The sequence below is a fragment of the Bos indicus x Bos taurus genome, chromosome 4 (assembly GCF_003369695.1).
Source record: "Bos indicus x Bos taurus breed Angus x Brahman F1 hybrid chromosome 4, Bos_hybrid_MaternalHap_v2.0, whole genome shotgun sequence".
Taxonomy (NCBI): Eukaryota; Metazoa; Chordata; class Mammalia; order Artiodactyla; family Bovidae; genus Bos; species Bos indicus x Bos taurus.
In genome coordinates, this window is record NC_040079.1 from 83,457,571 (window position 1) to 83,482,230 (window position 24,660).

Here is a 24,660-nt window from a genome sequence, read left to right on the forward strand (position 1 = left end):
CAGACAACATCATGAGAAACCCTGGGCTGGGTAAGCACAGGCTGGAATCAAGATTGCCAGTAGAAATATCAATAACCTCAGATATGCAGATGTCACCACCCTTATGGCAGAAAATGAAGAACTAAAGAGCCTCTTGATGAAAGTGAAAGAGGAGATTGAAAAAGTTGGCTTAAAACTCAAAATTCAGAAAACTAATATCATGGCATCTGGTCCCATTACTTCATGGGAAATAGATGGGGAAACAGTGGAAACAGTGTCAGACTTTATTTTTCTGGGCTCCAAAATCACTGCAGATTGTGACTGCAGCCATGAAATTAAAAGACGCTTGCTCCTTGGAAGGAAAGTTATGACCAACCTAGACAGCATATTAAACAGCAGAGACACTGCTTTGCCAACAAAGTCCATCTAGTCAAAACTATGGTTTTTCCAGTAGTCAAGTATGGATGTGAGAATTGGACTATAAAGAAAGTTGAGCACCAAAGAATTGATGCTTTTGAACTGTGGTGTTGGAGAAGACTCTTGAGAGTCCCTTGGACTGCAAGGAGATTCAACCAGTCCATCCTAAATAAAATCAGTCCTGAATATTCATTGAAAGGACTGATGCTGAAGCTGAAACTCCAATACTTTGGCCACGTAATGCGAAGAACTGACTCATTAGAAAAGATCCTGATGCTGGATACGATTGTAGGCAGGAGGAGAAGGTGATGACAGAGGATGAGATGGTTGGATGGCATCACTGACTCAATGGACGTGAGTTTGAATAAATTCTGGAAGTTGGCAATGAAAGGGAGGCCTGGCATGCTGCAGTCCATGGGGTTGCAAAGTCGGACACGACTGCGGGACTGCACTGAACTCCTTTTATAGCTTTTAATCACTGTACAAGGAGAATTTAGAATCATGAGTATTGTTAGGTTAAAAATCTTTTAAATGCCATCATTTAAAAGAATATATTTTCACTACAAAACTCCTAAGTACTCCTCCTCATAAAGCATCCACAACTTGGCAATTTGAGTGTATTTACAGCTTTAACACCACTTGAAATCATGTCATTTTTGTCACATTATTCAGTGAATTGGCTTTCTGAATAACATTTGATACATTTTTTGATATTTTTAATAATATTGAGGAAAACACTACTTAAAATACAAACTGTTAAATAATTTCATCTGAACTGCTGTACTTTTTTGATTAAAAATTAATTCTATGTTTCAGTCTGAATTTTTTAGCTTCACTTTTAGAAATAAAACATAGCTGTCCTTAACAAAGAAAGTTCAAAGGAATTTGCGACCACATATTTGGAATGATGTGGACCTAAATTCCTCGAAAACGTGAGGATCTGATCCTAATGTTTATAGTGTAGATTAAAATTAATTTTTCCAGAAACTCCACTCATAAGAACTAATCTACATGGATCTATGTACAACAGTCTACAAATTCAACTAATGTTAATACCCACATCATTCTGCTGTTTTCTCCATTTCTTATTTTCAGTTTTGGCTAACAGCTATTGGTTAAGGTTTCACTAAAAAGGGTGGAGTGCGATAGTTTCCACAGCAACTGTCTCAGACCTCAGGCAAATCTCTGATGACTATGGGTAGCACTTCCAGACATCAGTTGTTTCAAAGTCCACTTTTCTCCCAACAGGGATACAGTTTTGATGAAACCCAGATGAACTATAACTGTATTTTCGTCAATACTCGCATTTAAGCTATAGACAATTATCTATGGTAATAGGAGACCAGAAATAACACAAATAATGAAATCTGCAGGTAATCTCAAAGCATCACTTTAGTCAATAATTTTGAATCCCTTATCTATCAAATCTCTTAGTAAAATGTCTTAGAATGTATTATAATGGACAGATGTGAAGTGCTTTTTTTTTCCTCTTCATATACTAAAGGTGACAATAAGTTATAAAGTGATTCTCAAGATATGGCCACAAGGGAGGAAACCATAATCAATCATTGGTGCAGATATTTCTTCCTGAGAAACTTAAGAAATTCTTTCTCCTGCCTATCAAACCTCTGGAAAAACATAATCATCGCTCATAATTATATGTAAGTTAAATAAATCTATTTAAACAAATCTGATTATTTGTTAAGAGGATTAAACATACAAACCCACTTCTTCATTCTTCCTTAGCCTGAGTAGAGGTATAAGAGAACTAACAAACAAAAACAAATATATTCAACCACTAGGATAAAAAGAATGATAACAGTGATCACATCAATATAAGACTTTAAGGAAATTTGGTAATAAGGAATTCACATAAATTTGACAAAGGGGAGCTAGAAGACCTCTGAAGAAAAGCAAATCCACTTACTCTAAAGAAAAGGGAAGATGATCAATGATCAGTGGGATACCTTACCAGGATAAAAATCAGGAGTTCAACATTTCCCCCATTTTTCTCCCAAAATATCGGCAATCAGTGTTAGTAATTTTTCCTGCTAAGCCGCACTAGAGAGAGCATCCCGTATATATCATCATTTGGTGGTCCACTGTGAAAAGACTGATTTGCTTACTGGCCAATACAAAGTGCAATCTAATGATACACAGAATACCCTCTAATCTCTCCCACCCAAATCCCACCCATACAATGCTTTTAAAAATGGTTTGACGTCTTATTGATGGACAATTCAGAATTGCCTGACTCAAGAGGAAAAGTGACAACATGAGTGGAGAACAAAAATTTCCAAAATAGCAACTGAAGGAATTTGAAAAAAAACAGACAATGAAAGACACGAACATCTCAAAACTATAATGAACCTTTTCCAGAAATAAGAAATTATACTTAACCTATTCAAAATAAATAAACAAGACTGTAAGAAAAAAGGAATTGAGACCCAGAAAGAGTTGTTAGCACTTAAAATTATGACAACCAGAAAAAGAAATGGAAAACGAGAAGTAAAAGAAAATGAATGGATCAATTAAAGCAGTCAAATACCAGATTTTTAGGACTAATAGAATGGAAAGACGGAAAATTCAGGGAAGAAACATACACATTTGCAATATATACAACATATAATTTCTTATATATATATTTTACAAACCTATCTATATATATATATCTTGATAATTATATATATATATATATATATCAATCTCCATCTACTAATATCTCTCTATATGCAGAGAGAGATATAAACTATGTGTGCTAAGTCACTTCAGTCCTCTCTGACTGTGATTCTATGGAGTGTATTCCACCAGGCTCCTCTGTTCATGGGATTCTCCAGGTATGAATACTAGAGTGGGTTGCCATGCCCTCCTCTACGGGATCTTCCCGACCCAGGGATCAAACCCATGTCTTCCAAATGATACAACCACTTTGGAAAACTGTCATTTCTAAAAAAAAAAAAAAAATGAATATACACCTACCAACCAACTGTAATATCTAATCTTCTGTATTTTTCTGGGAGAAATGAAAACATATGTCCATAAAAAGGCTTGCACACAAATGCTGAGAAAATTAATTCAGAAAAGTCAAGAGATAGAGATGATATATCCACAACCCAGTGAATGATAAACAAATGTATATCTAATCAATGGAATACTGTTTTGCAATAAAAAATGAATGAACTCCTGATACAAACCAGTAAATCGTTAAATTATTATGCTAAGTAATGATTAGCGTCACACACACACACACAAACATGTATACTTATTTCATTTGTATAAAATGCAAACTGATGCATAATACAAAAAGGGTAAAAAGTCAGGAGGAATCTTATCAGGGTAAAGAAATGCTCTGAATCTTGCTTTTAGGGGTGGTTTAATGTATGTACAGTACTGTCAAAACTCATAGAATTGGATCTCTACAAAGATATATATATATATATATATATATATATATTATATATGGGCTTCCGGGGGAGCTCAAATGGTAAAGAACCTGCCTGCAATGCAGGAGACCCAGGTTTGATTCCTGAGTCAGTAAGATCCCCTGAAGAAGGGTATGACAACCCACTCCAGTATTATTGCTTAGAGAATTTGGAGAATTCCATGGACAGAGGAGCCTGGTGGGCTATACTACATGGGGTCCCAGAGAGTTGGACATGACTGAGGGAGTAACCTACACACACATTCCACACACACACACACACACATATATATATCTGTATATATACAGATATGTATATAAAACAAATATTTAGCCAGTCATAAAACGCCATTCCCCAAAAAGGTTTGTTCCTTGACTGTGTGGATCACAACAAACTGTGGAAAATTCTGAAAGAGATGGGAATACCAGACCACCTGCCCTGCCTCTTGAGAAACCTGTATACAGGTTAGGAAGCAACAGTTAGAACTGGACATGGAACAACAAATAGGAAAAGAAGTATGTCAAGGCTGTATATTGTCACCCTGCTTATTTAACTTATATGCAGAGTACATCATGAAAAACGCTGGACTGGAAGAAGCACAAACCGGAGTCAAGATTGCCGGGAGAAATATCAATAACCTCAGATATGCAGATGACACCACCCTTACAGCAGAAAGTGAAGAAGAACTAAAGAGCCTCTTGAAGAAAGTGAGAGGAAAGTGAAAAAGTTGGCTTAAAGCTCAACATTCAAAAAAACTAAGATCATGGCATCTGGTTCCATCACTTCATGCCAAATAGATGGGAAAACAGTAGAAACAGGGGCTGACTTTACTTTGGAGGGCTCCAAAATCACTCCACATGGTGATTGCAGCCATGAAATTAAAAGACGCTTACTCCTTGCAAGGAAAGTTATGACCAACCTAGACAGCATATTAAAAAGCATAGACATTACTTTGCCAACAAAGGTCTGTCTAGTCAAGGCTCTGGTTTTTCCAGTAGTCATGTATGGATGTGAGAGTTGGACTATAAAGAAAGCTGAGTGCAGAACTGATGCTTTTGAACTGTGGTGTTGGAGAAGACTCTTGAGAGTCCCTTGGACTGCAAGGAGATTCAACCAGTCCATCCTAAAGGAGCTCAGTCCTGGGTGTTCATTGGAGGGACTGATGTTGAAGCTGAAACTCCCATACTTTGGCCACCTGATGCAGAGAGCTGACTCATTTGAAAAGGCCCTGATGCTGGGAAAGATTGAGGGCAGGAGAAGAAGGGGACGGCAGAGGATGGCATCACCAACACAATGGATATGGGTTTGGGTGGACTCCAGGAGTTGGTGATGGACAATAGGCCTGGCATGCTGCAGTTCATGGGTTTGCAAAGTGTCAGACACGGCTGAGTGACTGAACTGAATTGAACTGAACTTGAGGTAGCATAGTACGTATGGGCTTATCTTATTATCCAACCTTTTCTGTTCAATTATTTCTATCCACTGACAGACTTCTGTCTGTGAATGATGAAACTGTCATCTCTTTATTTTGCTCACAGAGATACAAAGCATAGTTGAAAACAATGCTGATAAATAATGGAAATTATCAACAGATACTCCTAAAATGAAAGAGGGAAAAAATCCAGCAAAGTAGTATTTTGAAAGCAAGATATGATGATACAAAGGAAATGAAAGGAGAATGAAAGTTTAAAATTTAGGTTCTTACTGTCTGTAACTTATATTATATTTTTATTGGCCTTAGTTTCCTTATGTAAACAATGAAATGATCTCTTAAATCCCTGCTGGCTCAGAAATTCTGTGGACCTAAAATCATTTAGCATAGATTAACAAGGATAGAAGAAAAAAATAAGTTTAGGGAAAGAAGGAATTATTAGCCCAGAAAAAGTAATAAGTCAGTCTGAATTTGAAGTAGAGTCTGTGCAAACATTACAGACAATTAAGTTTTTCTAAGAGGTAGGAAACATTCTTCTTCTACTCATGGCCATTCCAATCCTACCCTCAGTACAGAGGAAGGTAGGCATGTACTAGAATGTCTCAGGAGAAAAGCTATGCTCTAAGTATTCCTACTGATCCTGTGGAAAATAATATGTAGCCAGGATGATAAGGTAAGTGCTTGCCTAGCTGCCCAGGTCACCAAGGTTCTTGTCACTATAGCTACGTAGGAGCTCAGTTCAGCATGAATGTCTTAGCTCAACTTCTCCCTTTATGGAAAAAAAAAAGGAAAAAATGTCTATGGATTTCTCTGATCAGGAAAAGATATTCTAACTTCTGGAAAAATCTTAGAAATGGCTATTAAATATTGAAACATTAATATGCTAAAAAGCTGAAGATAATTTATTTTAAAATCAAAATTAAATAACAGCTAAATTAATAGGTGACTGTTTTGAGTCAAAAGGATTCATCATTTTTTTTAAAAAAGTCTTTAATAAATACTGACATCCTTTAAAGAATTTAAATGCTATAAATGGTTCTGTTTTGACTCAAATCACCAGCAACTTATATATATATAAATGTTCTTACTCTTTCCTCTAGTCACTCACTAAATATTGTCTGTTCCTTAAATTGGCAGGTGGGGGAGGCATATAGAATAAAGAATATTTTTCAAGTAAAAAAAATTACATACTTAAACATCCATGAAAAGAGTAAAACTCTTTTGAAAGATAAGGTAAGTAAAAAAGTAATTTGTAAAGTAGTCACAGAAAGGGAATTCTATACTGTACATTATAAAATTCAAGGTTTAAAGTAAGTCATGAAGTATTTCAAAATATGTAAAATATGTAAAAAAAAAGCAAAATAAAAAAATATTGTTAGTCCCACATAAATGAGAAAATTTGATAAAAGTAAAATAATTTTCTCAAGGTCACACAATAATTCACCTTAAAATCCAGACTATGTGAGTCTGAAGTATAATTTCATTCTATCTTATAAAACAGGCCAAAGTTATTCAACAGTCATAAGAGAATGAACTTCAAATGAAATAATAAATTGTATATACTACTCTTAATTTTTTTTTTTTTAGCATTCTGATTGTATCTCCTTTCTTACCTACACATTTTTAACTTTTTTAGTTAATGTGGAATTTTATCTCATATTCGTCTCTTCCAAAATCAGTATATCATTTTCCTAACTACAATCTCTTTTAATTGTCTTCTACTTTTTTATGAATGCTTAAAATTTATGTCATGAGCTTCTTAGTAAAGTATTCATATATATTCAACCTAGAATTTGTTTAGAATCAAACTCATATGAAGCCATGAGGAGGAAACAGTCAATATTTGCAGAACTGTTCTCAGATTCAGGAAAGGAGAAAGTGTTATGGATCTTGGAATTCCCTAAGCAAATAAGTCATTAAATAATAGATTTAGCAAGACAAGCAAAATTTTGATTGTCTACTCTTTAAAATAATTATTTATATTAAATATTTTAATACATTTACATGCAAAAATTCTCCTTCAGGTTTCTTCTATTAAAAAAGAAAGAAATAATGAATAAATAAAGGACAAAGTAGCACTGTCACGAAAACGGACATTGATAAAAAAAAATTTCTTGAGGCTCCCACTTTGAAATAGACAGATAGCATTTTCAAATAAACTGATATTTATCTACCCCAGTTTGTATACGTATCACTCAAAGCCTAGAATCTTAAGTTCAATTCTGCAAATAGTTCTATTAGATCTAATACTTGGAAGTAAATTTGATCAGGTGCTAGCTGGATGTACTATTCTGACTTTTATAAATTCTCCATGAGTTGACTACCAGTTCCTGTCTCACTTCAGTGCAATGTGTAAGTGTAAAGTTAATTGTTTCCAGTGATTTAAGACTCTTCTGCATGGACTGCTGATGTTTTTATAAATTAAATTTGGAAAACTGACTTGACTTTCAAGTATATCTTTAAGACAATGATGGCAATGACATTGAAATCAAGTCTGTGTATGATTCCTGGATAGGGAAGATCCCCTGGAGAAGGAAATGGCAACCCAGTCCAGTATTTTTGCCTGGAGAATCCCATGGACAGAGGAGCCTGGCAGGCTACACTCCATGGGGCCATAAGAGTCGGACACGACTTAGCAACTAAACAACCACCACTATGTATGACTTTGATCTTCATAAATTTAGAACAGATTTCAATTAGGACCCAGAGAATTCACTTTGTGAACCATGCCTCCTTTATTGGTGCCTTATGAGACGATTATAATGGGAAAATCAGTGTTCTTGTTTGTTGAAAAAGACAGCAAATATTTACTGTCTATGTATATGATGCACTAATAAAAAATATAATCCAAGAAATTAGTTTTGTGAAATGCTAAGAATTAACCTAGCCCCCAATGCATATATATATATATATATATGTATGTATACAGATGCTGATATGTATGTATATAAGTAAATGCATGTGCTAGAGAACTGGCAAAGTGTATATTGCCCTGCCAATACTAAAGATATGAGATTTTTTCCTGTATAAAAAAAAAACATACTGACTTGATACTAACTTTAACAATTCCAATGTGTATCTCAAGTCAGTGAATTTTTACCTTACACGGTACATGTTTTTCATGTATAAGGGAAGCTTCCATATATCAATTATAATGTAGTTTTCATAAGAATCTTATTTTTCTTGATACTAAATATGAAAAATCTGGAAAAAAAAGGAGTTGTTCATATTACGTAGAAATAATCATCTAGTTAGAGTTGGTGATGGACAGGGAGGCCTGGTGTGCTGCGATTCATGGGGTCGCAAAGAGTTGGACACGACTGAGCGACTGAACTGAACTGAACTGAAATTTAAAGGGATCCAATAAAATTGGAAAACCTTTAGTTTTACTAAAATAAAAGTCAAACTAAAATTGATAAGCCACACATTTTATTCTACTCAAAGATCCATAAGGAAAAAAATGAATAATTTTTATTAATTTATTAAATTATTATATAATTATATATAATATAGTATATAATATAAATTATTATATTATAATTTTTAAAGTATTCAATTTTTCCTACTAATCTCATACTACTACTCATAGATCTTTAAGTATATGTTTTCCCTCCTTTTTCATTCCTTCTAATAGCAATATATGTAATGCAGTGGGAATGATAAGTCTAATGTTGATAAATTTTCTTTTTTCTTGATACAATGAAATGAGTTTGAGCAACAATTAGAGTTAAAGAGGGTTAAAAAAAAGTCAATATAAATACATTCAGATTTCCTAACCATATTTTATTTTAAAGGTTATATTTTAATCTCACATTTTAGGTCAAAATTAAGATAGCATAACACATTAAAAACTGACTCCTCCCTCCGGTTTTGGCTCTTAAACCTGAGAATGCATTCTAGTTGATAGTAACCATATGTGGTCGAGGAAATGTAAAAGGGTAGGCTAGCCAAAGGATCTTTCTGGATGGTAATCTGTCCACAATCCCAGCTATCTCTGCTCTGTGGCTCCAGAGGAACATGGCAAACCCAGTCTAATCCTAAGTATAACAATTAAAAAAAAAAAACAAAAATAAAAGAAAGAAAGAAAAGTAAAAGATTAGCAATCCAGATCTTGACATTTTAAAGTGGCAATGTGCTTCCCTACATGGAGGAGGAAACGGCAGCCCGCTCCAGTATTCTTGCCCGGGAAATCCCTTGGAGACAGGATCCTGGTGGGCTACAGTGCCTGGGGTGGGACATAACTGAGTGAGTAAGCAGGTCAGGGCAGGCTTCCCTAAAAACTGTTTTTTTCTTTTTTTGGTTTTGGTTTTGGTTTTGTCTGACATGTTGGAGCCCTCTCATATAACCAAATCATTCCACAGAATAGAAATTATACAAATGAAAATAGAAAGTGCCTTAGTTTTTAAAAATTACATTCTAAATTACATGCCAAAGAAATGTACTGCTGCTGCTAAGTCGCTTCAGTCGTGTCCGACTCTGTGCGACCCCATAGACGGCAGCCCACCAGGCTCCGCCGTCCCTGGGATTCTCCAGGCAAGAACACTGGAGTGGGTTGCCATTTCCTTCTCCAATGCATGAAAGTGAAAAGTGAAAGTGAAGTCAGTCGTGCCCGACTCTTAGCAACCCCATGGACTGTAACCTACTAGGCTCCTCCATCCATTGGATTTTCCAGGCAAGAGTACTGGAGTGGGGTGCCATTGCCTTATCCAAAGAAACGTACTAGTAAATCTAAAATTTTCACTAAAACTTATTAACATACAAACATGCATATTTTCTTACCTCTTTCCAGGAAGAATTAATTCCTGAGGTACATTTGTTCAATCCAACTGTTTAAGTATCTGGGCATATTAAGTACTCTATAAAAATAAATAAGCTCAGTTTTAGTGTTCAATTTAAATCAAACAATTAGCTATTAATTAATAGGTGCTTAAAAGTCAGTATAAATTTCTTCAAACAATCTTAATTCCTTGCATTGGAAAATGTAATTTAAGAAGGAAAAAGGTATTCTAGGAGGCAGACACTGAATCTGACAGCCATTTCACTCTGGTTCCTCTAAACAAATTACAATTTGTAATTATAATTGGATTTGAGGTACTTTGAAATAATTCATTATTTAGTCTCTGACCCTGCTAAAGAATAACTGATTTATTTGAGAATTAGTTGAAGCTCTAACACACTCTATTGATTTGTCCATAATGCTATGATGTCATTAACTTTTTTCACAATTGATGATGGAAGGCTGAAACTGACAACATAGCTAAGAAGTAATTTCACGGCGCTGCCAGCAAGTAACTGGATTACATTTTAACAAAAGCTTTTTTCCCCCCTGAATAAAGAAAATATACTATATATATAAAATAAATAGAAATTTTAAAATAACTGAATATTTTAAGAATGAAATTTAAAGTACACTTTGAATAGTTTTACTTTACTAAAATAGATGCTTTTCACAACATTAATCACACACTATTTTATATTTGAATAAATAAAACAAAGATGTAGAAAACAAAATAAAGACAATTCAGACCTGGGCCCTAAACTGAACAGTACAGAGTCTCATTTTGTCAAATCAACAAAGAGTGTATAAATATTCATTAGCTTGGTATGTCTTATTAAACATTATTTATTAATAAAAACTATGGTAATACAGAAGTAGCATTTTTTCACAGTTATTTCTAATCCTGTTTCTTTGACTATACATTTTTGAGAAATATAAATTTATTTCTATATTACTATATTTTTGAGAAATACAGAATATATTATCCTACATGCTTCTCTGGATGCTTTACCAAGGTGATAAGATTAGAGATAACTTAAAAAGTTCATGTAAGCAAAGAATTTATGTTAGGTGTATAGATAGAAGGCGATGGCACCCCACTGCCGTACTCTTGCCTGGAAAATCCCATGGGCGGAGGAGCCTGGTAGGCTGCCGTCCATGGGGTTGCCAAGAGTCGGACACGACTGAGGGACTTCACTTTCCATTTTCACTTTCATGCATTGGAGAAGGAAATGGCAACCCACTCCAGTGTTCTTGCCTGGAGAATCCCAGGGACAGAGGAGCATGGTGGGCTGCCATCTATGGGGTCGCACAGAGTCGGACACAACTGAAACAACTTAGCAGCAGCAGCAGTATAGATAGAAAACAGAAAATTTATTAACCTAAAGATATATACAGACATCAAAACTCAAATGTCAATACCATATTAAATATTTCCAGTTCACATACATCACAAGATAATGAAATTATTTCATGGTGGAAAATGAGATCTTTGCAGGAGAGGAGTCAAATAACTGAGCAAATAGTTTTTGAAGACATTTCTATGGATGTTGAAATTACCATACTATATGTCAAGAATGGAGTTGGAAAGAGTGACAGTAAGATAAATCTAAAATCTTGAAAGAAGAGAGGAAGTGACCAGAGGTTGGTGGAATACTTATGTAAAGAGGAGTAGCAGGTGGTATCTACCAGTGTCATGAGATCACAGCTAGGGAATTTAGGGAGGAGGGAGACTGCTCTAGAAGTGACATTGAGAAACAACAGAACATTACCCCACCTCAATCCCAGTAATTTAAGTGATGTGACAGGAATATAGCCATCTCTCGAAAGCTGGCATGAAAAGCAGGGTTATAAGGGAAGAACTAGGCTTCATTTAATGAGAAGAAGAAATTACAAATAAGCAGTTGAAAATAAAGAGACATGGTTGGTGAGTTAAACAGAGCATAGAGAAAGAATACAATTAAACAGAATTTGAGGATGAGGATTAGAGTCTTGAGAATCACCAATGACATGGAAGTTCTGGTCACTACATAAAAGGAGAAAAATAGGCATGATAAATCAAATCCTCATTTTTCCAAATTAGGCCACGGAGATGAGGCTGTGTATGTCAATGAGGGCAGAAGAATTGTTGTGAGGTCTTGTCAGGTGTGTTCAAGGCTTTAGGGTGTCCACTTGACTCTTGATAATAGTGCTCTCTGATCCAGCAAATCATGTGTGAATTTCTCTTGATTTCAGATGGACACTGTTAGACTAACATGGGGGCTATATTTCTTCCTTGACCTCTATCAGTAATGGCCTGTAGGTGAGGAATGTATACCACATGTAGGCTTCCTTCTGATTTGTGCAAAAGAAATCCCAGAGGCCAGTCTAGAGATCAGCTTACGTTTAGGGCACAGCCAATCTCTTGAGCCCTGCTTGTGGTGGCCATACCTACCATATGGTTGAATCTTCTGCATATGAAGACTAAAGGCCTGCTGAAGGGCGGGTCAGAATATTTCAGCATTCTGATTTCTGAATTTTACTGAAGGAAGCCTCATTTTGTTCCAAATATAAAGGCTTTGCTTTTTCTATCTTTGAATTTTCTCTTGTCCTGATGTTATGAATGTTTTAACTATTTCATGAACAGCTACATAAACTACAGCTACATAAACTGTAACTGGACTGTTCATAACTCTTGTAGATATTATTAATTCAATAAACATTTATTGAGTATTTACTATGCATGTATGTGCGTGCTCAGTTGTGTCTGATTTTTTGTGATCCCATAGACTGTAGCCTGCCAGGCTTCTCTGTCCACGGAATTTTCCATGCAAGAATACTGGAGCAGGTTGCCATTTCCTACAACAGGGGATCTTTCCAACCCAGGGATTGAATCCGCATCTCTTGAGTCTCCTGCATTGGCAGGCAGATTCTTCACCACTGCGCGACTTGGGAAGCCCATTTACTATGTGCCAGTTACTATTTTAGACAGTAGTGATAAATAATTAAAGTGTCTGGCCTTATAAAAATAATAAAAAATAACATGTGAACTTATAATGCAATGTCAGGCAATATGGGTTATAAAGCAAGACTATAGAAGGTAGATGGGTATTAGTTTGCTTCAGATGGTTAGGGAAGTCCTCTCTAAGATGGCAATGTTTTACCTTAGGTCTGAAGGAAAAAACCATGTGCCGATCTTGGGAAAGAGTATTTACAACCAAAGAAGAAATAAATACAAAAGTCCTGAGGCAATATTGTATATGGTCCAGAAAAGCCAATAAAGTCAGAGTTAAGAGTGATGGAAGAATGACTTAAATGTGGAGAGGCAAAATATAAGTTTGAACTGGTTAAAAAAAAAAAAAAGTGAAATCTATGTCATGAACACAATTTTCTAGATAATAACAATCCATTGCTCAAATCAAAATATTGTAAAACAAAACAAGCAACCAAAGAAAAAACAAGCCCCAACTATGGATAACATAATTAAAATTTCTTATTTATACAATGGAAGTTTTAGTACTTCATTTCTCTTTTTATCAAATTGACTACAATGGAACCATCATGTTGGTTGAAAAAATTTTACATTTTGTTTAAACTATGTTGTTTAAAAATAATTAATATATTTTTAAGTATGATTAAAATACACTTGTTTGACAGAATGAAAATATGCCTCTTTCTGATAAGGCAGAAAATCTTCCAGCATATTGAATCTTTCCAACTCTCTTTGGGAAGATTATATGAGCCAAGTAGGTACCTGCAGATACAGAATATCTGATCTAACCTGACAGTCCTTTTATTTTTATTTTTTCACTCACATCATGTAATTTTTCAACAAAATATCTGTCAGAAGAGTTTCCATTAGTGTCAGGTAAAGATTACTAGCCAGCATACTTTCAACTTGCTCTAAAATGATAGTAATAAGTAAAACTTAAATGGGAAACTCCTATTGCAGAGAAATTGTTACTCTTTATCTTATCTACTTCTTTGCTTTGATCCTGGTGTTCTCCTGGAAACTCTAAAGAAGTTGTGACAGTGATAAATCTGATGTCTGCTAGTTTCTACAGGGATGTACTAAGAGCAACTACAACATTCTACTTTCTGCTGTACTTGTTTTCATTGAGGCAATGATTTAGTGGGAGTCAGGTGAATTGAAACATGCATTGGTCATTTTCTTTAAAAATAGCATAGCAAATTTATTGCAAAGACTTAAAATTATCTTTAATATTTCTAGAAAAGTTCATTCCAAATTTGATCTCTCTTTTATTTTTTCGCATTTCCTCCCTCCAATTCTCTTTCTCTCTCAAGGGTGGATGAAACAATTAGGTAATTTGGGAAAAAGATACGAAAACATTGAAAACTAATCATTTGAGGTTTAATTTCATTTATGATATAGAATTCAAAGTGATTCTGATTAGAATTGGTAGATATATTTTAAATAACTTAAAGATATGTGTTTGTTCTGTATACTTAAATTGGTCTAGAATGTGTACATTTAAGTATCTTCAAAGATTATCATGTTTAATTATGCAGTCTCCACATTTTATTTATTTGTTAATACATTTTAAATACTCATTAAACATGAAATTTGTCAAAGCTTTAGGTGTAAAATTAAGTTAGGCATGCAAGCTAAAATATAACTTCTGGGGAAGGACTTACTTTTTATTTGCCACTAAATCCTCAGTGAACCGAACAATGTCTGGTAGAAAGGAACATTCAAATATATATATATATATTTGTACATACACATAAAGTAAATATGTATTTTAAGTGAATGTAAATATTTGAATGAATGTATATGTTTGAGTCAATGAAAGACTATATGTTCCTATCACCCTTCTTTAATTTTACTAAAAAATTCAGACAACTAAATTAGTGATGTAGTTCAGTATGAAAAATATAATGATGGTCACATGTGTTTAGGAAACACAGAGATAAGAATCTAAGTCAGACTACACGAGTGTTCAGAGCTCCAAGCCTATGAACAGAAGATTAAAAACATATTCAAGACTTAGAATATACACATCTGGGGAGAATATATCATTAGAAAATATAGCAAACTGTTCAGGGAAGACACATACATTTTTCAAGTTCCCAGATTTTTAAGTTGCAAAAATATAATGGCTTTTATAACATGAAAAAAGATGCAAATCAGAAATTAAAAATATTTAAGTAGATTTCTGTTAAATTTAACCTTCAGTTCAGTCACTCAGTCGTGTCTGACTCTTTGCAACCCCATGAACCACACCACACAAGGCCTCCCTGTCCATCTAACTCCCAGAGTCCACCCAAACCCATGTCCATTGAGTTGGTGATGCTATCCAACCTCTGTCATCCCCTTCTCCTCCTGCCCTCAATCTTTCCCAGCATCAGGGTCTTTTCTATTGAGTCAGCTCTTTGTATCAGGTGGCCAAAGTATTGGAGTTTCAGCTTCAATGTCAGTCCTTCCAATGAATACCCAGGACTGATCTTTAGGATGAACTGGTTGGATTTCCTTGCAGTTGAAGGGACTCTCAAGAGTCTTCTCCAACACCACAGTTCAAAAGCATCAATTCTTAAAGTCTTATTAATTGTTAAATTGAAAACTTTAAAAATATTTAAGATTCTTTTACTCTGCTAGTACCTCTAAATATGCATAATGGTTGTTGGAAAAAAATCACAGAAAATGATAATGAAATGAAAGGGCACATTTATAAAGACTCCTCAAATTCTTAAATTAAAAAGCAGATGCTGAATGTGGAACAAAGGTAGAATTAATATATTTGAAATTCTATGGAGTGAACTAACCAAACCAAAGAAATGACATGTAGGGCTACAGTGGACCTAAAATAGGCCCGTATTATCTAGTCTTACACTGGCTGAATATATATATATACATATATATATATATATATATATATATATATACATATATATATATAATTTGATCAAAACAATCACATGCCATGTATCCTCTAACTAAGCAATTTCTAAACCCCAAAGTGTCATTGATTATCTCGCACTTAAAATTAAAACCTGAAGCTTAAAATTGTATCATTTTTTAAAATTTTTCAATGAGATTACCAAGTATAGAAAATTAGAGCATCTGTCCTTATCCTTGGTTTAATACCCTTCAGAATAATTGTTTCTTTAAATAAACTTCTTTTTGTCTTTTCAGGAGACTTTAAATTGGCCTGGACAAATTTCTTGGGGCAGTTTTAGGTCATTAAAAGGTCATGAAGAGAGCCCCAGTGGTAACAGATAATTCTTAAAGGTGTTTAAAAAATTACACTGGAAACAATTTTCCCCTAATAAAGTAAACAGAAATTCTATGAACTATTATAAAACTAATTGCCTGCAGCTTAAATGCCTTAGTTTACTCATGTTAATAATTCTGTCTTGTAAATGTTTATTCATATATATATCTCCTAATATATATATAATTTATATTAATATATACTTTATAAAATAAACATTATTATATATAACACATATGTCCAACACATGGGCTTCTTAAGTGGTGCTAGTGGTAAAGAAGCTGCCTGCCAATGCAGGAGACATAAGAGATGTTGTTTCAATCCCTGGGTTGGGAAGACTGCCTGGAGGAGAGCACAGTAACCCCCTCCAGTATTCTTGCCTGAAGAATCTCATGGACAGAAGAGCCTGGTGGGTTGTGGTCCATAGGGTTGCAAAGAGTCAGATGTGACTGAAGCAACTTAGCATGCAAAACACATATGCATAGGCAAGCACGTGCATTTACTCCCATACATACACATACTTTCCATGGAGAATCCTTAGCTGATTTGTACATATTTTGAAATGTTTTCATTAAACTTTAAATAATCCAAGTGCTTAGTACCACCAAAATTTTTGGAATTCATATCTCCATCTGACTATATGTGATCACCTAGTCTAAATATAAAATTATTTATTCTGAATATATATGATTCCTAGAAAACTTTTGGAGAAGGCAATGGCACCGCACTCCAGTACTCTTGCCTGGAAAATCCCATGGACAATGGAGCCTGGTAGGCTGCAGTCCATTGGGTCGCACAGAGTTGGACATGACTGAAGTGACTTAGCAGCAGCAGCAGCAGAAAACTTTTAATCTTTCTATTATTTCTTAAACATAGCTACAAAAATTATGGGTACAAACTTTTTTTGAAGTGACTACAACCGGTCACCACCTCTAATTAAGACAGGTATTGTTATTTATTATAACAGCCAGTAATACTTTCCTCAGGATAGAATGATTCAGAGAAAACAGAATAAAAAAGGATACAAGTCTTCTATAAGCCCAGTAAGCTCAAGGAACCAGAGTTTAGATGGAATATCATGTGGGTAGTTATTCATACATGATTGTGAATAAAATAAAATTCTATAAGTAAAAAGCCTGCTGTGTTTTGAGAAAGTTATACTGCGAACAGAACCATCAACCTGGAATAAAAGAGACTGTGAGTATTCAAGATTTAAAATAAACTTTAGGCCTACCAAATACCTACTGGCAGAAAAACCAGACCAAGAAGGAGCTTGGCCTGCAAGGTGGGTATTCCACAATACCCTCCTCAGAAAATGCTGAGCAGGCAGAGAAATGGAAAAGATCTGCCAGAGGCAGAGCTAAGAGCTGTGGAGATAACAGGGTGGACAACCTCAAGGAGGCATCAAAGCTGCAGGCCCTCAGGGAGCATCCCCCATCACCAGGAAAGGGGCGTTCCCACTCTCATTTCAGACTTGCCTAATCTACTTGTGACTGCTTTGTGTCTTACTTCTTCCCTTTTCTGTTTAAGTGTTCTGCTGTTCCACCATAGTATATTAGAAATGTATGTGTGTGTGCGTGTGTGTGTGTGTGTGGTAGTGGGTGAACGGGGAGGGATTGAGTATATAATTGATCCTTTTTAGTTAGAATTTCAGAATTAGGATTCTCCAGATTAAGATCCTCATCTGTGCTATCATGTGGTTCCAGACTTTGACACTGTGACTAGATAGGCCTTTTGTGCATGTAAGAGAGTAACATTAATATATGTGAACAGACTCTGGTAGGTTGTGTTACTGTCACTATATGCTGCTCTCAGCTGGGCCAGTCCCTGTAGGAGGATTAGACTTCAAGGACCATTGACTTTATATGTGGTCAAGTAACTTGCTTTGTACAATGACATGTGACTATAAGTAATATGTGCCACACTTGTGCAATAGCTTTAAAACACAGCTCATGGTTCTGCCCTTGTCCTTTTCCTTCTGCTATGAGATGAGTATGTCTCAGACAGGGCAGGCTTCCTTATTTCAGAATAATGAAGCCGAGTTTAAACTGTCCCATGATGGGCATATGACAGGTAGTAATGTGCAAACTATTTTTTTTTTTTAATTATATAGCCACCTAGATGTTGAGATCATCTGTTACCAGAGCACAATTCAGGGTTGCCTCACTGACTGAACAATACAACAGAAAGTGCCCAGAATCAAAAGGTGTAGAGAAAACATGGCAGAGACAATAGTTAGTTTTGCTCAGCCACACAACGCCTGCTTCAGAAAGAATTCACTTTATGCCCTGTCTGCCTTAGGACAGCAGGAATTCCAGCGGACTAGAAGATGAGACTTGGTCAGAGAGCCATTGTTCAGAGTAAAAGCTGATTTTCCCTGAGTATAAAAAGAAGAAATGAATGTTCTAACAGTAAAAGAGAAAGTAGCTTGATTTGTTTTAATCTCATAATAAATCATTCACAGTGCTGTAGAATTATGGACAATAAGCAAATAATAAACTAACTGAAAATAATTATCTGGAGAAGTTTTGGTTTGTTGTGAATAATTTTCTAGTAATTGTTCTAGCTGGTGGTATTGGATTGGTAAACCATGCATGATTCCCAAATGGGGAATCAACTTTACCAAAATTAAACTTCAGAAGACTTAAAAGCTTTATATCAAGTTGAAATTTTAAAATATATCACTTTAATCAGTCAATTTGTCAGCTCAGTAAACAGGTAAAAATGCAAATGTAGCCTGTTAGGCTGAAAAGAGCAGGAAGTATTCTCCACTAGATATTTTTAACTTTTGAGGAACTTGTTATACTAATGATGCCACACTGGACACCGCCCTGGTAAAGAAAGACCTCAAGAAATGAAAGTGTAGATACTTTCTACTCTTCTTCAATGACTGACACAATAATAATAGATACAATTTTGACCTCTATTTTTAAAATACCAGTTATGGTTATTGTCATCAAATCACAGAATGGAAATAAACAATAAGTATTCAACTAAACTGCCTCTGTTAAAACCAGTCTTGTCACAGTTTATCTTCTTAAACAATTAAGTAAGCCATCTTTGGTGACTAAGGTTTTTCTCAAATTTCATCCTTAATATAAACCAATAATACTTAAAACAACCAAACAACAACGAAAAAAAAAAAAAAACACTACATATTCTTATCATCAATAATATATTTAACTAATATTTCAGGTTTAGGGTTAAGAATTCTTTCAAAAATTTTATATAAAACTTACTTTAAATACATTCAAATAGCTTACTTTGATACTTATATCTTATGACATCGAGCCATTTTGAAGCCAGTGATTTTTGACTATGAATTTACTCAATATTCTGATTATTCGAGTTTAAATAGATTTATTGGTTAAAACTGTTGGGGTTATTCTGTTTTAGCTATTTTTGTGTTACTAATTTTTTATTTTCATTTTTGTAATTGGAGGTCCTTTTCCTTTAACTTTATATATTTTCTTTTGTTATTTGTTTTAAAAGCATTCCCTGTTTTCATACAAATCATTTTTAAGCCATTTTCTTGCATATTTTTTCACTTCCATTTGAAAGAAATTAACTAAGATAAAATTATTTGAACTAAAAAGACTACACTCCCTTAAGTTCTATGTACTATTCTTAACTTTCAGTATCAATGTAATGAAATTAAAACCAAAATTACCACTGATGCAAAGAAACGTGTAGGTAGCAAGTCAGTTAATAATTTCAAATTAAAATAATTTAAGTCAAACATGGAAAAAGACTTATTTAGTAACATAAAGAATACAGGTACACAAACTAAAAAATCTACTAACTACCTTACATACAAAAAACTCCTTTGTGTTTGCATCACACAGAGTATATTACAGTTGTATCATCTTAGTCCTTAATAAGATAAAAAAGCTGTTCTAAGTCTATAAATTAAAAACTATATTTGGAAACATTGAGAGACAGAGAGAAAATAAGTTACCATTTCGGAGCTCCTGTGAATCTTCTTTTCCTATTGTTTGCTGATGATTTTTGATAAAGCAATTTTTTGTTTTGCTTTGTTTTCAGGAATCACATTCTTTTACTTTCTTTTAAAACTATAATCCAGTAGCAGGAAAATTTTCCCAAACTGCCAGTGGTCAAATAAAAGAAGGGACAAGGAGAGGCACGCGGTGCCTACAATCAAGCTGATTAAACTCTGCAGGATCTGCAGTTTGTCAAAAACCATTTTGCTGCCTCACATTTTCTAAAAATGGAAAAGGTGAAGCTTTCACAAGTAACGGGCTCCAAATAAACCAGTACACCCAGCACAAAGCTCATGATACCAGCAAAAAAAATTTTTTTTCACACATTAGGAAGTTATACTATTAGCAGGAACCCATCATCCTAATAAGACACTTCTCCATATTAATGTGAGAGTCAGCTTCTGGACCCTAAAAACTCTTTCCATCCCTCGGGCTACATTTGTCCCAAAGAAGCATTAGTCACATGTAGCCTTGAGGGACTTTTATACAAAACTTGTGGAAGTAATGTATAGATACTTTCCCTGGAAGGGAAAAAGACAAAACAAAACTGGGTCACTGATGGTGATTGTTAAAACAGTAAACTTAAGAATGCACTACTGCTTCTTTCTCTTCATTTAACTTCCTTAGTTTTATCATGATTTTCTCGAGATAAGATTGCTGTGTATAGAAAATTAAATATGGGCCACATGATACTTAGCCATGGTATTATATATTCACTGACACATACTGTTAACACAATTCATTTATTTTTGCTTCTCACCCTATCTGGATGTTAAAGGTAATAGACCAATACTTTTTTTTTTTTTTTTTGGGGGGGGTGGTGGTCATAGAGCTTATGTTTTGCTCTTTTAGTTTTAACTTATATTTTAAGAAAATTTGTCTTTATCTAAATATCACTACTTCTTCAGTTTAAAAATATAAAGGCAAACAGAACCTTACTATTTTATAGGTATTATTCTTCATTTTTCGTGGCATATGCTCTTCCTATTCTAAAATTCGCAGTACATTTCACATTCACTATACTTGACTACTCCTTGTCTCAACATATTTCATCAGTTATTATGGTCGCTGAGTTGCCAATAAATTATTTAACTGAAATATCTTTACTCTGGTGGACAGCATTTCTTGGGACAAACTTCATGGAAATGCAACTACTTCGGGAAGTCCTGAAACTGTAGAATTGTATTAGAAATGTCTACTTTCTAAATAAGCTTCAAAACAAGCATCATTTTAAAAGATATATTTGTTTCTTAAAATTCAATTATCTAGAGATATTCACTACATTTTTATGCAGTAAAATATGCAAAGCATGAATGACAAAGTATGCAAAACCATTCATCAAATGACTTTTAGGTCATATATGAGCTTTCTTTTCCCATTCATTAGAATAGATAGGTAATTTTGGGGCATTTAGTTTGAAATTGATAGGTTTTTAAGCATTGACAGCTTTAAAAATAGAAATATGGATTTAAAAAATATTTAGTCCTAGTCTTTCTTTAGCTATGAGATATTTAAACCAAAGTGATAACAACTTATGGTTAAGAAATAAATGACATCTCAATTTTGAAACATAGTTTAAATAAGGAAATTGTTCAAAGCTCTGACCTCAGCATTTATTGTGTGAATAAGTGATTTCTTTATTTTTGTATCCAATAAGATACATAAAAGAGTAGAAGTTGGTCAGCTGGCATAAAATAATTTCTATGTACCACTGCATTATTCAATAACATCTTTTATATAGCTATTTTATCATACCATGTGTGAATGACAGGATATATTTCCATCAGACTTGCTTGAAATGTAGCCACACAGAAATTACTATACTTTTAGGCATCGTCTTGGGAATGCATTTCTTTAAATATATTATGTAAAAGATTATTACAGATGTTACACACTCACCAGATAATGCAAATAAACAAGGTTGAATAAAACATGAACCCTAATTTGAAGGGATTTCAAGTCTCCTCATCTACCACCTAGATTCTAATTAGTATTGCAATTTATTACACATCAGAGGTCAGGATAACAGTAGCTCCTATTACTGGGAATTTAGTATAAGACAAATTCTGTTCAAAGGACTTTGGGACAATTAGCTAGCTATTTTAATTCTGTCAACACTTGGGTCAGATATTTTTTTTAAATTATATTTTATTTTTATTTTATTTATTTATTTATTTTTCTTTCTTTTTTTTTAAATTTTATTTTATTTTTAAACTTTACATAATTGTATTAGTTTTGCCAAATATCAAAATGAATCCGCCACAGGTATACCTGTGTTCCCCATCCTGAACCCTCCTCCCTCCTCCCTCCCCATACCATCCCTCTGGGTCGTCCCAGTGCACCAGCCCCAAGCATCCAGTATCGTGCATCGAACCTGGACTGGCGACACGTTTCATACATGATATTATATGTATTTCAATGCCATTCTCCCAAATCATCCCACCCTCTCCCTCTCCCACAGAGTCCAAAAGACTGTTCTATACATCAGTGTCTCTTTTGCTGTCTCGTATACAGGGTTATTGTTACCATCTTTCTAAATTCCATATATATGTGTTAGTATACTGCATTGGTGTTTTTCTTTCTGGTTTACTTCACTCTGTATAATAGGCTCCAGTTTCAATATTTTAAATTCATTTTATAGGAATAAAACTTGAAAGAGAGAAAGCTCAATGAACATGGATAATCAGTGACATAATTGATATTAGACTAGAAAATTGAGTACAAAGACTCAGTTCTTTGGTTTTGTGGCTTTTAGCATCAATATTTCAGCTGGGACATTTTGTGGGAAAGGGGGAGATGGAAGGCTAGATAAAATGCAGAATGTTCAGCTCATGTGATGTTAGACCCTGGTGATGTGTCTGGCAATTTTTGTAAAAAAACAAAAACAAAAACAAAACAACCCATCTAATAGTTGTTTTGAGTATAAATAAGCAGGGGCACAATGAGCTGGAAGGGGATAGCAAATAAATAAGCAGATGGTGTCAAAGACATACTTCACTGACATAACCATTTCTTTAACCTCATGAAAAGAGATTACTAAGAACCCCAAATTTTCTTAACCAAGGACTCAAACACCACCTAGAATCTGGTATAAAATTCAGATGATTAGTGAACTTGGATTGGAAAAAAATGTTTTCATTTCAGTTCAGTTCAGTTCAGTCGCTTAGTTGTGTCTGACTCTTTGCGACCCCATGAATCGCAGCACACCAGGCCTACCTGTCCATCACCAACTCCTGGAGTTCACTCAGACTCACGTCCATTGAGTTGGTGATGCCATCCAGCCATCTCATCCTCTGTCGTCCCCTTCTCCTCCTGCCCCCAATCCCTCCCAGCATCAGAGTCTTTTCCAATGAGTCAACTCTTCGCATGAGGTGGCCAAAGTACTGGAGTTTCAGCTTTAGCATCATTCCTTTCAAAGAACACCCAGGGCTGATCTCCTTCAGAATGGACTGGTTGGATCTCCTTGCAGTCCAGGGGACTCTCAAGAGTCTTCTTTCTCCAACATCACAGTTCAAAAGCATCAATTCTTCGGCGCTCAGCCTTCTTCACAGTCCAACTCTCACATCCATACATGACCACAGGAAAAACCATAGCCTTAACTAGACAGACCTCTGTTGGCAAAGTAATGTCTCTGCTTTTGGATATGCTATCTAGGTTGGTCATAACTTTTCTTCCAAGGAACTTGGATTGGAAAAAAATGTTTTACTAATTTTTAACTGATATTTAGCTTTTTCTTCATTTTTTTTGAAGGTACATAATAAAGCACAGTGGTCTCACTGATAATAAGTAAAGTGAAAGTGTTTGTCTCTCAGCCATATCCTACTCTTTGTGATCCCATGAACTGTAGCCTGCCAGGCTCCTCTGTCCATGGGATTCTTCAGGCAAGAATACTGGAGTGGGTTGCCATTTTCTTCTCTAGGGAATCTTCCTGACCCAGGAATCAAACCCAGGTTGCCTGTGTTGCAGGTAGATACTTTACTATCTGAGCGGCCAGGGGCTCACCATAAAAATGGATCAGATATTTTCAAATCACATTTCTTCCAGAAACCTTACAGTGTCACTTATACTGATCATCTCTTTCAAATTGTGGTGGTGTTCAAAAATTGCACTATATTCTCTTCTTTAACACTTAAATTTAAATTGGCAAGCATTACTAAATTAGAGTTCCAAAGAATAGCAAGGAGAGATAAGAAAGCCTTCCTCAGTGATCAGTGCAAAGAAATAGAGGAAAACAACACAATGGGAAAGACTACAGATCTCTTCAAGAAAATTAGAGATACCAAGGCAACATTTCATGGAAAGATGGACACAATAAAGGACAGAAATGGTATGGACCTAACAGAAGCAGAAGATATTAAGAAGAGGTGGCAAGAATACACAGAAGAACTGTACAAAAAAGATCTTCATGACCAAGATAATC

The 24,660-nt window shown here is 34.7% G+C and overlaps 1 protein-coding gene across 2 annotated transcripts in view; it reads right to left on the reverse strand.

The window, feature by feature from the left end:
- Window positions 1-24,660, reverse strand: part of SEMA3A (semaphorin 3A) — a 549,604-nt gene that overhangs the window by 368,276 nt on the left and 156,668 nt on the right. The window contains exons 1-2 of one of the 2 annotated variants that reach the window (XM_027539840.1): window positions 20,198-20,404; window positions 10,030-10,106 (exon numbers count right to left, since the gene is read on the reverse strand). The gene's annotated coding sequence lies outside the window, so the exon portion shown is untranslated. Of the gene's footprint in view, window positions 1-10,029; window positions 10,107-20,197; window positions 20,405-24,660 lie in introns of those variants that run through there. The other variant, XM_027539841.1, reaches the window with a different exon arrangement.